A 16,512-nucleotide genomic window follows, 5' to 3' on the forward strand; every position below is an offset into this window, starting at 1 on the left:
TTTCTCATATATTTTTCTTATTCTTTCAGAAGCACCCATTTGCCTTGAGAGGATTTAGGAATGTTACAGAAGGAATACGAAGCGGTAGGAAGAGTTGGTATTTAGCCTCTGACATCAAAATAGGATTTTCAAAAGAGGCAACAATCATTTAAGCCAGATTTTGTCCAGAAAGAATTTTCTAAATTTCTTTAACTATCAAGACAAAGCAGAGAATTTGAATCACAGATTTTCTTCCACAGTGCAGAGAGGATGGCCCTTCCCCTTAAGATAGCTAAGCTATGAGGATGGCTGACTAAGGAGAAAAGAAGATACGACACAGAGGAAGCAGAAAGGCTGCAGCCTGCTGCTTCTGGTCCAAGGGAAGCAAGACAAGGAGTTTGAGGAGATCAGTATCAAACTCTTGCCCCTATATCCCACGTAAGGTTGAAAGCTTAGGAAGTAAGGTTTTAGAAACATCCAGATAGGATGTGGAAGCTGAAGGGCCTTTGGACTAGGGCCTTACCTCTCTGAGGATAGTATAGAAGAGGGTGTAGCTCCTAGAAAAAGCTCCAGCCTTGCTCGATGCACATTCAAGATGGTGTGGGGGAGATGGCGTGGAGTGGAGGACAATGTGGATTGAGAGGTGAGCAACTGCTTCCTCCTGCTCACAAATGCAACCTTAAAGGGGACCCCCAGTGAGGGGTCTCAGGGGTGCAGAAGATCTTGTAGACCAGCAGAGGCTTACGAACAGAGAGGAGAGGCTAAAGGGTGTGAAGACGTAGAGGCAAGTGGCCAGGACCACAGACTCCAGTGCTGGAAACTAAGTTTTCACCTTCGAAAGCCTGATAGCGCCTGTCACACCTCAGCAGTCACCAGTCCAAAGAGCAGCCCCTCTGCATGTCCCCTAAGCTTCTGGAAGGATGCAGAAACTTCAGCCCTCTTTCCTCCTCTGTTTCTAGAGAGGAACAGAGGAGAGAGCCAACTTCTGAATGCGAAGTCATCCAAGCAGAAACAGAGTTATCTGAAGAGACAGTGAAAATGATTGGACAAGATTAACATCTGCAGATTAAACAAAATATGTACCCACTGGCCACCCCCACACTTTCCAATTCCCCAACAAGGTGGGGACTTTTGAGGAAATCTGAAAAGTTATAATGAAATGAAGAAGCTGCATTTCTTTGTCCATCTGGGTGTACACAGTGTGAATGAATATTCAGCACTACTACACGTCATTGAAATTAGGAGTTAAATGAGCGTTGACTGCAATAAATTGTTCTCAGTGTAACTCAATAGATATATGATAAAGCTGAACTAAGAAACTTGTCTTCAGAATGTATGGCATTATTTCCAATTGCTCTAAGCAAGAACTATCCTAAGCCGTTATTAGACCATCTTCCTCCAATGACTTTAAGAGCAGACTTCAGAATATAGTGCTATTTTATTTTCATTTTATTTTTTTGCTGTGGAAGATTTGCCCTGAGCCAACATCTGTGCCAATCGTCCCCTATTTTGTATGTGGGTCACCACCACAGCATGGCTGCCAATGCATGGTATAGGTCTGGACACAGGAACTGAACCTGGGCCACCAAAATGAGCGTACCACACTTAACCACTAGGCCATGGGTCTGGCTCATATAGTGCTATTTTAAGGGTCTTCATGTATTTACTAAGATCCAAACAAGTGGATTGATTACCACTATTGAAATCCTTTCAAAGTGTCAAAGCACTATAAAAAATCTATACAAACATCCCTGAATTGTATGCTTCACCTCTTGTTCTCTAATCATCTATTGTCATTACTCTAATTTTTCCCTGTGGTCTATGATTTGCTAGTTCCAAGTAAGCTAGAGGAAATTTGCTTCACTTCAGCATCTGATATTTTATGTTTCAGAATTCACTGAATAAATGATTATTGGGTAAGTTCCTCTTCCAAGTTAGGTATTGTTTCCCTTTTTAGCCCCACTTCTTAGTCAAATGGGAGAGATGGAGAGAGCGACAGCTTTGCCCTTTCAACAACAGAAGTAGTAATAAATATAAGTGCTCATCATTGGTCAAGCATTGTGTGTACTTGCATAAATTATCCCATTTCCTCATCACAGTAACTCTGCAAGCAGAGTTATTTTACAGATGAGGAGACTGAGACATAGAGAGATTAAGTATCTTGCTCAAAAATAAAAAATCAAGCTAATTAGTGGCAGAGATGAGATTCAGACCCACTCAGCTTGACTTACTGGTTTCTTTTCCTGATGATGTCACTATATTCTAGTTTGGTTACCCTATATCTCTCTCAGAGCTCTGTAGTTCATACTATTTTTCCTTAGTTGCTGTAGTGTATTTCTTGGCTTCATTTATTTATTTATTCCACATTTACTGAGTATTCCCTAGGTATTAGGCACTAGGTGGGGGCTGGAACACTGATGAGTTTACAGCTTGGTAGAGGAGATGGATTTGTCAACAACTATTACACAAATAATAAAATTAGAACTAACTTGAGGTTCAAGAAATGAATTGTGGGAACAACACTGAAGACTTTGAATTCTTCTTGGGGAGCTCCCTCAAGGAATGGAATCCAAAGTATGGTCTGGAGACCCATAGAGGTCCCTGAGACCCTTTCAGAGGGTTTACAAAGTCAAAGCTATTTCCTTAATTATACTGATATCATTTGCCCTTTTTATGTGTACAGTGGAGTCCTCCCAGGGGCAACTTGATCGGTGCCATCACAACACCGTGAATGCAGAGGCAGTTATGAGAATCCAGCGGTCTTCTCTCAATCCAGAGGTTTACAAATATTTAAAACAATGCCCCTGTTTTTACTATTTTTTGTTTTGGAAACTAGTTATTTTTACTAAAATATTTATATTACCATATGAGTTTTTAATTTGGTTTTTAAGTGGATTAATATTTTAAAATGTCTCAGTTTCAACTTTTACTACAGTACATATCAATAGATAAGAGCTACATAAAAAAATGTCTGTGGGCTTCTTAATAATTTTTTTTTGCTCTTTCTCCCAAACTTCCACCAGTACATGGTTGTATGTTTTAGTTGTGGGTCCTTCTAGTTGTGTCGTGTGAGATGCCACTTCAACATGGCCTGACAAGCGGTGCCATGTCTGCGCCCAGGATCCGAACCAGCAAAACCCCGGGCCACTGAAGCGGAGTTCGCCAATTTAACCACTTGGCCATGGGGCCAGCCCCAATAATTTTAATTAAGAGTATAGAGGAGTGCTGAAACCAAACTTTTGAGGACCGCTGGTTCAGCGGAAAGAATACTGGAGTTGGCATCAGAAGACTACCGCTCACTTTCCCTCTGCCTCTTATCACCTATATGCATGGGGGAAGCCATCTAAATGCACCACATCTTGGTTTCTCACTGATGCAAAAGGATAGCAGCACCTAACCCCACCCCCACCCCAGGTGTAGATCAAATGAGATAGAGTATGTGAAATTCTCAAGTCATGAGAGTCTCTTATAGTATTTGATGGGTAATAGATCCTGCTTATTTCAGTATGATCTATATATACTCACCTTAGAATTTTAAAAATGTGTATAAAAATAATTCAAGTACATGGTAAAAAATCCAAATATTCCAGGAGGATTTTTTGTGGGAAAAAAGTCTCCTAGCCAGTAACCCATCACTTCTCCCCAGAAGTAAATATCTACCCTTATGCATTGCTGCTTTCAGTTCCTTGGGTCTTTACCAATACAGCTCTAAGTAATAGGCTTACTCGTCTGTGTCTTAGCAATTTTAGACAGTGTCTAAAAGGTCCCTGCTGTGAAAGATGAGGATACAGCTCAATTGCATTATCCCTAATTAGATGCTAATATGTTATTTTAAATATAAATAAGATAATTAGGTCTCTACTTGCTGCCTCAGTACCTTTTTTCCTTTTTTCCTCCACTATTTTTGGAGACACTCTCTTGGCTCTATCCTATGAAAGAAGAGGATACAACTTTGTTAGCATTCCCTCCACCTTTACTCCTTCTCTTCTGCTTCCCTCTTTTGGACAGTGTACACTTCACATTGTCGAAGTCAATGTGATAAAAATGTTAATTTTTATCCTGTATCAAATTATTTTTCCTATATCGTGTCTATATGTTGATTGAGCTATCAATGGACAGCATATGCGTTGCTGTGACTTTGTAAATACTGTTCACTGTAGGTTCTTCTCTACAGGCTCAAAGTCAGGTGAGATCTTTGTGCCACTTAAAGGAGATTTCCAGCCTAAAAGACAAATGTGTTTTCAGCATATCCTCAAAAATATCCTGTTTTTCGATCATCATACCGTGAAGAATCTACTTCCTTTACAGAGCTCTCTCTCAGAATCATCTGACTTCTTGCTCCAATCTACTATTTTGATAGCTTCCAATTCTCATTTTATGGATGTGATGTCTTCATTGACAGCCCTGAGGATACTGATTCAAAATTTTAGCCACTTCTCTTCTGGTTCCCAAATTCTCCCTGTTCCTTTTAGGACTATTCATTTTGGTCCTTCTGTTTTGTGCTATTGGTTTTACTTCTACATTCTGTGATCGTTGGTTGACGTTCATACTTAGACAATGGGACAGGATATAATGATTGGCAGGCTTCTGGTGACTTCCAACTTCCAGAATTGGAGAAACTTTACTCTGGGGCAAATCTCAGTTTGTTTCATTTCTTTAGAAAAGAGCACGGGGATAAATGTCAGGGTGGCGTGTGAGGGTGTTGCTCTGCGTTGAAGAGTGGAGGTGGAGATAGAGATGATGGGTGCAACTGTTCTCTAAAGAGATCTTGAGTTAAGTCCCCAGTTTTCAGGTCCACTTCTGAACTTTGCCCTCAATACCTGCAGATGCAGAGCCCAGGGCCTCCCTAGGGCTCTGCTTGGGATCCTGCCTCTGGAACCCTTCCTTCTGGGGGTAGTCAGGGCTGTTTCTCCCCTCACCATGCCCCCTTCCTCTTCCCAACATCCAGATATTTCTTGATCTCTTTCCTGTGCTGACGATCCTTCCCTTTCTCTTTACTCTTACAGGCTTATTCTTTTTTTTTCTCCCTTTTTTATTTCTTTATGGCCATTTCAATAGGCTCTTGGGAAGGAGGATAGGCAAATGCATAAGCTCAATCATTATCTTATATGAGAAGTCCATGGTATTTCTCTTAAGAAGCTATTTTAAGGATTGACGAACTAGTTATTGTATCTTCATATTTTATATTTCAAGAAATCTGGAAATTAAATCCCACTACATTAAAATATATTGCCCTGATCATTTCTCTTATTTCTTTTTGTTATTATGTTGACTGTGGCTCATGTATGTGGATGATTAAACTTAAATGGTGTCTTCAAGGATGAATGAAGAAATGAAGATTTATTTAATACCATAAAACTGGTAGACAAGGAAAAATTCATTTTCAGCCATCTCGAAAATTCAAATGAAATATGTGATACATGTAATTTCTGTATTAAGTTCACGAATTTCTTTTAGTGAAATATCCTAGGACATGGAAAGCAGAACTGTCATGGTTAAAAGCATCCTAGGGAGGAAATGGCCAGGGTTTCATTGGTCACAAGAAAGTAAATACACCTTGTTTACAACTTAGTAGAGATGAAGTAAAAATAAATCAGGAAACTTCCTTGCGGTAGCCGCGAAAAATGTCCGCCATTATTTGAAGGTCAAACTCAGACTTTTCAGGGCGTCATCACTAACTTATTATACACACTTGCTCTTTAAATATCATCTTGGTTAAAAATTGATTGTTTTTCAGGCTCCACTTAAACTACAAATACTGACCACATCTACCTATTTTTTTTCATTTTCAGCAGCTTTATTGAGGTATGATTGACATATAATGAATTGGACATATTTAAAGTGTACGATTTAATACGTTTTGACATATGTATACATCTATGAAATCATCACCACAATCGAGATAATGATCATATCTATCACCCTCCAAAATTTTCTCCTGTCCCTTTGTAATCCATCTCTCCTACCCCTCCCCATTTCCCCTACCGTATTTCAGGAAACCACTGATCTGCTTTCTGCCTCTATAGATTAGTTTGCATTTTCTAGGATTTCATAGCACCATGTGTACTTTTTCTTTCTGGCTTTTTACTCTTGAAGTAATTATTTTGTAGTTCCGCCATGTGATTGTTTCCACTTTAGGGCTGTTACAAATAAAGGTGCTGTGAACATTTGCATACACGTCTTTGTGTGGACATAAGCTTTCATTTCTCTTGGGCTGGGTCATATGGCGGGTGTATATTTAACTTCTTAAGAAACTTCCAAACTCTTTTCCAAAGTGCTTATACTATTTTGCATGCCTACCAGCAATGTATGAGAGTTTTAGTTCCTCCATGTACTTGTCAACACTTGCAATGCTCAGTCTTTTTAATTTAGTTGTTCTAATAAGTGTGTAGTGATATCTCATTGTGGCTTTAATTTTCATTTTCCTAAGGACTAATAATATTGTACATCTTTCCAGATGCTTATTTGCCATCCATATATATTCTTTTGTGAAGTGTCTATCCCAATCATTTGTCCCTTTTTTATTATTGAATTTGAGAGTTCTTTATATATTCTGGGTATAAGTCTTTTATCAGTATGTGATGTGCAAATATTTTGTCCCAGTCTATGGCTTGTCTTTTCCTTCTCTTACCATCTGGATAACTTTATTTTTTGTAGTCCTTATGAGAATTTTCATTTTTTTAAACAATGATGGCAATCATAAGCAGCATATTCAGTTTAGCTGTCTTAGAGAGCTGATACCTCAGCCTTTCAAACCTACATTTCAAAGAGGCAGTTTCCTTGAACTGTTAGTTGTCATGGGAAATACAATTCTATATAATTCACAGAGCTTATTTCTTAAAATTAAAAAATTACAAGAGCTACAATTTTCATGATTTTTAAATTGAATTATATTCTGAGTATAAAAAATGCATTTTGAATTTTTTTGGGGGGGGAAGATTATCTCTGAGCTAACTACTACCAATCCTCCCCTTTTTGCTGAGGAACACTAGCCCTGAGCTAACTACTACCAATCCTCCTCTTTTTGCTGAGGAAGACTGGCCCTGAGCTAATATCCATGCCCATCTTGCTCTACTTTATACATGGGATGCCTGCCACAGCATGGCTTCTGCCAAGCAGTGCCATGTGTGCACCCGGGATCCGAACCGGCGAACCCCAGGCCGCTGAGAAGCGGAACGTGCTCACTCAACTGCTGCGCCACCAGGCCAGCCCCTGGTGGCCTGTTTTTAATTGTTAAAGTATTTCAGATGTAGGAATTCTTTTAACTCACTGTCTCTTTCTCTCTGTTTTCATTTAGATATTCAACCTGAATTTTTCCAATGAAATAATTTATTCAGTCTCTCTGTCTTTCAATCTTTTCATAGATAGAAGACTTGTAAGTATTGGATTGGCCATAGAATATTGGGTTATATGAATCACATTCAGTAATGAATGAAAGGGAGACTATGAGTGGTGGCCCTATCTTGCAGGGCTCTCTAAATTCTTATAGTGGTATCAAAGTTCTGCTAAATATAATCCTGGAATTAAGACAAACTCTAGATAAGGATGTTCAAACAGTATATTTTAAAGCCAGCATCTTAGACCTGGTTATGCCCCTGGTGTGTTCTCCCTGTGGGAGCAGCTGGTCTGGGGTAAAAACCTGAAGGCCTCCTGAGGAGTTTAAAGATATAGGATTCTCTAAAGATATGATATTGGTGTAGATATCTGGACTAGATTAATTCATTCAATCATTCACTCATCACATATTTATTTGGCACTTGCTGTGGGCCAGGTTCTGTGCTGGAGATGCAACAGTATGGTAAGAGCTCAGAGACACACAGGCTTACAGCCCAGGAGGCAACAGAACATCATTTGAAGAACTGAAGAACCGACAACAATGTGGGGACTTTCAAAGGAGAAGCACAGCTGCCCTAGAAGGGGTCTTGAGAGGCAGAACTGACCAAGGCTGGGGGTCAAGGCAGGCTTCCTGTAGGAAATCAGACCAGCTGAATGGGACATGGTAGGGGGTGGTGTGTTCCAGGCATGGAGATGGGACAGAGAAGAGAAGATGAGGGCCGAGGTGCCTACAGGGGAGTCACGCTAAGGGGTTTGCACTTTTATACTGAGGGTGTTGGGAAGGGGTGGAAGAGATTAAGCTTGTTACATGTGGCCTGGATCTCACTCACACTGATGGATTGCCCTCTCCTGTTTTGCTGGGGACAAGAGCCAGTCACTGTGATGTGGGGGGCGGGCAAGGGGGACGCTGTACCATCAGGAAAGAGGAGGATTCAACAGCCAGGTGGCCCTAAGTCAAGAGAAATCCCCTCTCCTTCACAGTTTTGCACGGGGGCTCTGTGTTTCTTAAACTGTCGCCAGTAAACAAAAGCTGTGCATGGGTGTGTTTGCAGTTTCTCATGACTGCACTCACACAGCATCGGAAACACTGGCTTGACTCTATAGCCTTAGTTTCAAATGCCCCCTAAGAGGCTCTACAAAATGGTGTCAGCAAACTATGTGAAAGTCATCAAGAACAAACAAACTAAATTTCATGCCTCTTGGTTTAAGGCTACCTGTTTAAGAAGGCAGCAGATCTGATTCAGCTGTGTACCATTCTTGAGGTTCTCTACAACCCTCAAACATCCACGTACAGGGTCGCAGTCTCTCTGCTGGTGCAGAGCACTTGGGTAATTGAAACTTTCAGATGGTTGGATCTTGATTCTAGCCAGGATTTTTTTTTTTTTTTTTTTGCAGTGCCATTGTAAAATATTTACTTAGGTTAGGTTACTGTCTTTTCATATGAAGAGGATTCACTTTGTCCTGATGTGAGGATGCGTGTTTTGTTTTCTGATGGCACAGCAAAAGATAGCTTCCACTGAGTGCTCCATGCTCTCCCACAAGCCCTCCTGGAACCAGAGAACTTGGCAAGATTAAGGATGTTGTTGAAAAAGGTTGGTGAATTTATGTTTCATTTTCTTTCTCCACTTCTTCTCCTAGAGGTGTGAACAAATAACGAAACTGCTAAAAAAGAAAGGCAGCATGCAAGAAGGAGGCCACACAATTGGCCCTTGAAAATTCAGAATCTGGATCATTAGCAGCAAATCTGAGCTGGAGGTGCTGAATATTCATTCACACGATCGTGCGCACAGTGGCGAGGTTTCTTTTCTTGACACAATGAACAGAGTGTCCTGACACTTTTAGACACTAGGGTGCTTGCAGGACCTAGTCAGGGGTGACAATAAGAGAACGACATTTTACTTCACCTCCCACACCAGCCCAAAGGCCCATTGTCATACAAAACTACATACAAAGTCTCATGCTACAAAATATAAACTAAACCACTAAATTTAAGAAATTCGATTTCTCCCACTTAACTGTCTCCTGGGCTTTCTGGGTACACAGCATATTTTCCCCCAATCTAAAATTTAGCTTTAGGTTAAGTTTGCACGTTCTGCTTCGGCAGCCCAGGCTTGGCTGTTTTGGATCCCAGCTGCAGACATGGCACTGCTCGTCAAGCCGTGCTGTGGTAGGCGTCCCACATATAAAGTAGAGGAAGATGGGCACGGATGTTAGCTCAGGGCCAGTCTTCCTCAGCAAAAAGAAGAGGATTGGTGGTTGTTAGTTCAGGGCTAATCTTCCTCAAAAAATAAAATAAAATAAAATTTAGCTTTAAAGTTCATCATTTAATAGCTAAGCAGTTCTAGTCCAGAGATTCTGGGGTGAAAGAAACATTATTTTAAGATACACAAAAACTTGAAAAGGACTTCAGATCAATCTTTTGAGTGGAAAGGAGTGGAAATCAGATATTTGTCTTTTCATCTGCCCCAGACTCATACAGAATCTTGTACATAGTTAGAGACTCAACAAATGTTGAGTTCAGCTCCAAGCTACAACATCTATCAAGCGTTGTTTGCACGAATAGAGCATAGTGAGGGTCAGCATAAAAGTGGAGCGATATTCAGCAGAATTTATAGCTTTGGAAGGGAAGAATTAAAAATTTCCGAAGGCAAACAACAGCTGTTGTCTGCCAGTCCATTTAGATATATGCGCTGATGTACACGGCATAATCCTTGGTGGTTTGGCTGTGCTCTGGGGAAGATATTGTTCTCGGGTGAGAAGTAAGCTTAACAGAAAGCAGAATGATTCTCTTACATGGCACCGAATCTCACACAAGTTTTACTTTTGTTTAAAGAGGCTCTATTTTCTCACTTTGGTCGTATCAGTAAAAAACAGAAATTTCTCTAAAAATCTTTTTCCTGTCTTAGAATTTAGTACTCATTTTTCTCTTTTATCCAAAGAAGCTGTTCTCAATATAGCAGAGAAAACTTTCATTTTATGCATTTCTTTGTTGACTCAAGTTCTGTGTTATTTTCTCTTGGAAGACATGATAGCAGCAAAAATTATATTGTAAAACAAAATTATTATTTAGGACCAAAGTCCTACTCCAATCTTCTGATTGTTGAAGGGAGATTGGTCAACAACAATGAGCTGCCTCATTGTTGTAAGTGTTTTCTCAATGGCGGCTTAACGAGGGGGTGTGGTGAGAAGGCGTCTAAAACGACAGTTCCTCTTGGTTCTACAGGACGGCTTACAAAAGGCAGTTAGGTAGGCAATCTGGCAGTCTTATCTAAAAATGTATGATCTGAAAACAGAGACACCAATTACAGATCAAAGTTTAGTTAACTTTCCTTTTTTTTTTTGCTTTGTAGGATGTTCTGAGCCAAACTTGTCCAGTGAGATAGTGGCCGGAAGGAAACTAGTAAACTAAACTTGGCACATTGATGCCTCTCATTGGCACACCTGTAAGTGGAGGGTAACATTGTGCAACTTAGAAATGTACAATCAAAGACTGAGTTTTAAGAAACTAGAATGTAAATGAAGAAATAAATGTGTCCCTTTCAAAGCAGTCCCTTTGGAAGCCATTTCACTCACGTAGTGTTGCTGCCACTCTAAGTATTTTTGTTAATTATTTTTTGAGAATTGCTTTTAAACCCTGTGCAGCCCATTATTTTTAATGCTCTATATGGAAGCTAATAGCCTTCTCGAAGGACGGATTTAACTTTTGGAACAATCAACAGTTGTTTGGAAGTGAGCAAAGCATGTAGCAGGACGGGAGGAGTCGATGACAGGGCTAACCTGGTTTTCAGTCCCGACACTGCCATCAACTCGCCACAGCAGTGAGACTGTGGGCAATTGGCAAAACTAATCTGAGTCTTCTCTGTAAAAATGAGGAAGCAGCATCATTCATTCACTCATTCACTAGGGGCTTATTGAGCATTCATTATGGGGAGCGGATAACAAGGGTGGAGACATTGATTACCTCCGACTCTAAATTTCTGTCCTAAGTTGTTATCAATTTTTTAAAAAATGAAAATTACAGCTAGGTTTACACAAGCAATAAGTGATAAGCATTATCTTGGGCAGCTCTTAAATCATCTTTGATGAAACTTGCCAAAGTTCGGAATGTTTGAGCACCTATAGCTTTACTAAGTAAAAATTTCACTTTTTTTTTAATTGACAAGGGTGAAGGACCAGGCTCATTTCAGATGCGTTAGTGCCTGGATTTCCTTCTTTTTAAAATTTGGGACAGTGGCTTACAGTTCTTGCCATGCATCAAGATCATCTACGCAGCCTTTGAAAAGTACGGTTGCTGTATGCCAACCCACTTCCTGAATTAGAATCTCTAGAGAAAGGTCTAGGTCATAGGCTTTTAAACAGAACGTCATGGGTGATTCTGATACACAGCCAGGGAGAAGAACCACTGGCTCATTATGACCCCTCACACTTTCAGCAATTTCTACCTTTATCTTACTATATTATACCTCTCTCTTCTTTTCACAAAACTTTCTTTTAAAAAAATTAGCAGCATTTTATAATTGAAACTAAATTCAATGGATATATAAAGATCTGCTCCAAAGAGAATTTCTCCATCTACCAAGTTGTAATATCTTTTTAATTAAGCATCCACTATGTACCTAATTCTCTGGTTGCTGTTTAGGTGACTATAAAATAAATGTAAAACCCAATCTCTACCCAAAATGGCGAATGTAAGAAATTGCGGAGGATGTTGATAGTATTATGAAAGGGGTATTCAGAATACTCAAATCCGCTCGAAACAACAGTCACCCTTCCTCATAAGTTTCCCGAGGGAGATAAACACGTAGGGAATGAGGTAAGTTGCTAGCTGGACTTTGGACCCACACACCGTTGCAGGTTGCATTGTGATTCTGAGCTGAAGCACAAAGCCCAGGTTAGGCACCTATCCTGAGCCTTGTCACAACTCTTGGTCATCATCCCAAATCGTACTGCACTCTAGATGGCCACACAGAAGGAAGAAACTGGAAAAAAGAAACCTGTCATCAAATAAGAGCATCCGGAGCCCATAAATAAGCCTTCTACAGAAGTAGCCCCTGACTCAGCCTGCTACCTTTGATTATGGGTGAAAACTTAAGAAAAAAAGGAGCAACCAAGCTTGCCCCACTTCCAACCACTATGCCAGTGGGTGCACTGGACTCTAACACGCCCATGGCAACTTCTTAGGGGTGGCAGTCAAGGTGTGGGGTGGAAAGATGGGAAGATTGCTGCTCCATAGCTTGCAGATGACAATCTGGACGGGCAAAGAGTAAGTTACTCCCTTTCTGGATTTGCGAAGCATTGTGCATTTTTATAAATTGCTATTGTGTATTACACTCTCTTCTAAATGTCTATTTTCTGAAATCCATCCTACTCGTTCTCCTTAGTGCTAACAGTTTCTAGCACATAGTAGGTAAGCAATAATGCTTTCTAAGTGAAGACTATCAGATGAAACAATGACAGATCATATAAATAAAACTTATGTGATACATATAATGCAATAGAAGTTCCAAAAAGAAATAGTTCAATGGCCTGGACGTTTGAGAAAATCTTCACAGACAGGAGGAGCTTGAGATGGACCTTTGTGTAGACTTTGTATGTAAACAGAGGATGTCTGACCTGTGACCAGGGCTGTAGAATCTCTCTTTGGATATTGGAGAAGAGTGCCAAGTCAGTTGTCACTTTGGAAGTTAGCATAAGCTGGAAATCTGACCAAAGACCATCATTGGTCAATATATAGAACATTTACATGGCATAATTCATTTCTCTTCTAGATGAGCATCCACAGAGGAAAGATTGCTATAAAACTTAGTAAATAAAATGGAAACATTTTATCTCATAAAGAGGGAGGGAGCACCATGGAACAGTTGAAGTGAGTTTCTTTCAAAAACTAAGGGTTTTTTGTTTGTTTGTTTTACATTATAATGTAATGTGCCCATGAGGGGACAACAGAAAAATCAGAAGAAGAGGGAAATATCATTTGTGTCCCACTGCCCCCAAGCAACCGCTTTTAACATTTTGATAAGTTTTTTCTAAGTGCTAGTTTCATTCTTATTAAACCTCAAGCAACTTGCTTCAATAAACATTTCACATTTCCTTCCATTTCTTCTCTTGTGTTGCTTCCCCTGCTCTCTCCGAACAGGGTGTACAAGAAGGTTAAATCATTTTGATTTAAAATATGAATCATAGGATTTTAGGAACAGAACTTGAAATAATACATGAACTTCAAAATAATACACGAGGGGTCGGCCCCGTGGCTGAGTGGTTAAGTTCACGCTCCACTTCGGCGGCCCGGGGTTTCGACAGTTCGGATCCTGGGTGCCGACATGGCACTGCTCACCAGGCCATGCTGAGGTGGCATCCCGCATGACACAACGAGAGGCACTCACAACTAGAACACACAACTATGTCCTGGGGGACTTTGGGGAGAAAAAGAAGAAGAAGAAGAAAAAGATTGGCAAGAGTTGTTAGCTCAGGCGCCAATCTTAAAAAAAAAAAAGACAACAGCAAGCTTTAAAAAAAAAAAAAAGCATGATATTGAAAAAATACCCTAGATTGTTCATGAACAAAAAATGTTACTAAGTAAAAAAACAGATGTTGAAGAAAGTTGCTAATGATTGACAGGGAGAGACTTCAGGGACTCCAGCCAGACCTCGGTTCTTCAGTGTTCAGGGGAGCTGACAGAGAGTAGGCCACCAGGGGCTGGCAATAGAGTTGGGCGTTTAGAGTCAATCTGTCCCTCCTCCCCTTGTCTTGGACTGATTATACCTTACTACCCCGGGGCAGAGGGGCAATAAAGTGAAACTAGGAAGGACTATGCCGAGGACTAGGCATAGGGGAGGAGCCATTGGTTGGGTGCCGTGGTAATTCTGAATCAGTACACCTGACCCGACACATTCCAGAGTCACCTCATAGATAAATAACCTCAAGGCATGAATGACCATTCTGCCATGCCACACATTTCCCAACTACTCGGTCTGTGCCCCTTAGATTGTGACACTCTGTAATGGAGTCACTTTGACCTCTACACCTTGCTGTGCCTTACACATGATTCTATCCTTGCACATGCAACACTTTATTACACTTCTCTGTTTATGTGTCCGTCTCCCTCCACTTGGGTTTGAGCTCCTTGAGGCCAGGACCCTGCCTTTTTACCATCAGTGCCTACCAAGTTACGTGATAAAACTAAGCACTCAATAAATGTTTATTGGATGAAAATGTTTACTCTGTCAAGAAAGAATGTTGCGGGGCCAGCCCCGTGGCCGAGTGGTTAAGTTCACGTGCTCTTCTCTGGGGGCCAGGATTTCGCTGGCTCGGATCCTGGGTACAGACATGGCCCCACTCATCAGGCTGTGCTGAGGTGGCATCCCATATAGCACAACCAGAGGCACTCACAACTAGAATATACAACTGTGTACCGGGGGAGCTTTGGGGAAAAGAAGAAAAAAAAAGAAGATTGGCAACAGATGTTAGTGCAGGTGCCAATCTTTAAAAAAAAAAAAAAAGGAAAGAAAGAAAACATGTTGCACAGGCAGCTCACTACTGAGATGGAGTTACCAAGAAGAAACAAAATGAAAAATTACAGTGCATCTTTGGAAAAGGAGTTTCCTATTGCTGTAAGGGATGGCAAGGGTGTTGAGCTTAGCTTGGGGCGTGTTCTGGGCAGGTTTTTAGAGTCGTACTTAATCACAAGAGTACATCTCAAATATACTGAATGCCCAGAATCTACCCCAAACACAAATAAATCAGAAATGTAAAAAAAACCACGTTTAAAATGCCGTATAGGTGATTCTTACCTGCACCCCTGCTAAAAACCAGCACGCATGAGCACCTGTTAACATACGACTTAATTTTATGATTCAGGCTAATAAAAGAGCAACAAAAGTTTCAAGTAGCATTAACTAGTTGAGCATGATGCTCTATTAGTACAAAGACTCCTAAGCTAAAGGTGGTGTAGATCATAAAAGAGCACTTGGCATTTCCCCACATGTCAAATTGCAAAAGTATCGTAAATAGACACCTTATAAAATGTCTGTCCTGCCCTACAATGGCTTCATATCTTCCTACACAATTTGACAGAAAAAAAATCTGTTGTTTTACTATTCCTATCTTGTTGGAAATGAACTCATGGCTCACTTGTCACTTCTATATGTTTTTCTTATGCTACTGAAGGTCTATTATTGTAGAGATGAGGATGCTCATGGGCAATCCTGAGATTCACCTGGGTGGGTGCATTAGCCAGGGTACCTTCAGTTTCAAGGGATAGAAAAAACTCATTCAAACAAAAGGAATATCTATTGACTTGTTTATTTATTTAACCATTCAACAAATATTGATTGAACGCCTCCTGTATGCCAAGAATGATGATGCAGTGGTGAACAAGGCAATCTCCTGCCTTGGGATGCTCAAAGATGAGCTTGCTTCAGGCATAATCATTTACTGAGGTTTAAACGATGTCATCAAACCTTCCCTATTTTTGGGCTCTTCTAGCCTCTATTTCTCTTTGCCTATTGGCCTTATTCTCACCTGTCATGAAAATACTCCCTGCAAGTTGTGGGAAAGAAACCCTACAATTGGCAGCCCCCCTTCCAAAAGGAAGAGAGGACTGCACCCCGCCCCAGCATCCCCTTATCTCACGCCTGATGGGAGGATTCTGATCCATCCTGCTTTGGTTTGTCTTTCATGTGCCTGACCCTTAAACCAAGGGTAGGGACAGGGATGCTACAGTTGGCCAGACCAGGTCCAAAGGCCCACTTCTGTGGTCACGGGGTGGGCAGCAGTCCCACAAGGCCATGTTGGGAGTGGGTAAGGAATCATTCCCCAACACAAAGAGTGATTTTAGGCCCAAAACAATGACATCCACCATACCACATGTGATAATTTAGGAGTATATTTGAGAAATGTGAATTTTTTTCTGTGAAGTCTTAACTAATATAGCTTAATGTTAGATGATCAAAACATTGTTTTTGAAGTGCCAGCAGTTCAGTAACTTCTGTGAAATAATTTGAAAACCAATTGGGGAAATCAAGTGTAAATTTTCTACTTATTTTGATGTAACCTTCACAAAGTTACATAGCAAAAGATTATAAATAAAATGGCAGTCCTTTTATGACTGGCTGGGGTGGGTGACAAGCAGCCTTTGAATTAGTCACTTCTCTGAAGTAGTAGGTGAGGTAAAGTTCAAATGGGGGGGTGCTCTAAAGA

General features: G+C 40.6%; 2 long non-coding RNA genes across 6 annotated transcripts in view; one reads left to right on the plus strand and one right to left on the minus strand.

Annotated features, from left to right (window-relative positions):
- Nucleotides 1–16,512, plus strand: part of LOC123287838 (uncharacterized) — a 73,453-nt gene that overhangs the window by 53,385 nt on the left and 3,556 nt on the right. For 2 of the 4 annotated variants that reach the window (XR_006531207.2, XR_006531208.2), the window contains exons 2-3: nucleotides 8,710–8,906; nucleotides 10,665–10,757. This is a non-coding gene — a long non-coding RNA (uncharacterized lncRNA). The remainder of the gene's footprint in view (nucleotides 1–8,709; nucleotides 8,907–10,664; nucleotides 10,758–16,512) is intronic. The other 2 variants (XR_011497123.1, XR_011497125.1) reach the window with 1 other exon arrangement.
- LOC139041629 (uncharacterized) overlaps nucleotides 1–16,512 on the minus strand; it is a 108,482-nt gene that overhangs the window by 18,171 nt on the left and 73,799 nt on the right. The window contains exon 2 of one of the 2 annotated variants that reach the window (XR_011497127.1): nucleotides 812–1,000. This is a non-coding gene — a long non-coding RNA (uncharacterized lncRNA). Of the gene's footprint in view, nucleotides 1–502; nucleotides 1,001–16,512 lie in introns of both variants that reach the window. The other variant, XR_011497126.1, reaches the window with a different exon arrangement.

The sequence above is a fragment of the Equus asinus genome, chromosome 22 (assembly GCF_041296235.1).
Source record: "Equus asinus isolate D_3611 breed Donkey chromosome 22, EquAss-T2T_v2, whole genome shotgun sequence".
NCBI classification, from domain to species: domain Eukaryota; kingdom Metazoa; phylum Chordata; class Mammalia; order Perissodactyla; family Equidae; genus Equus; species Equus asinus.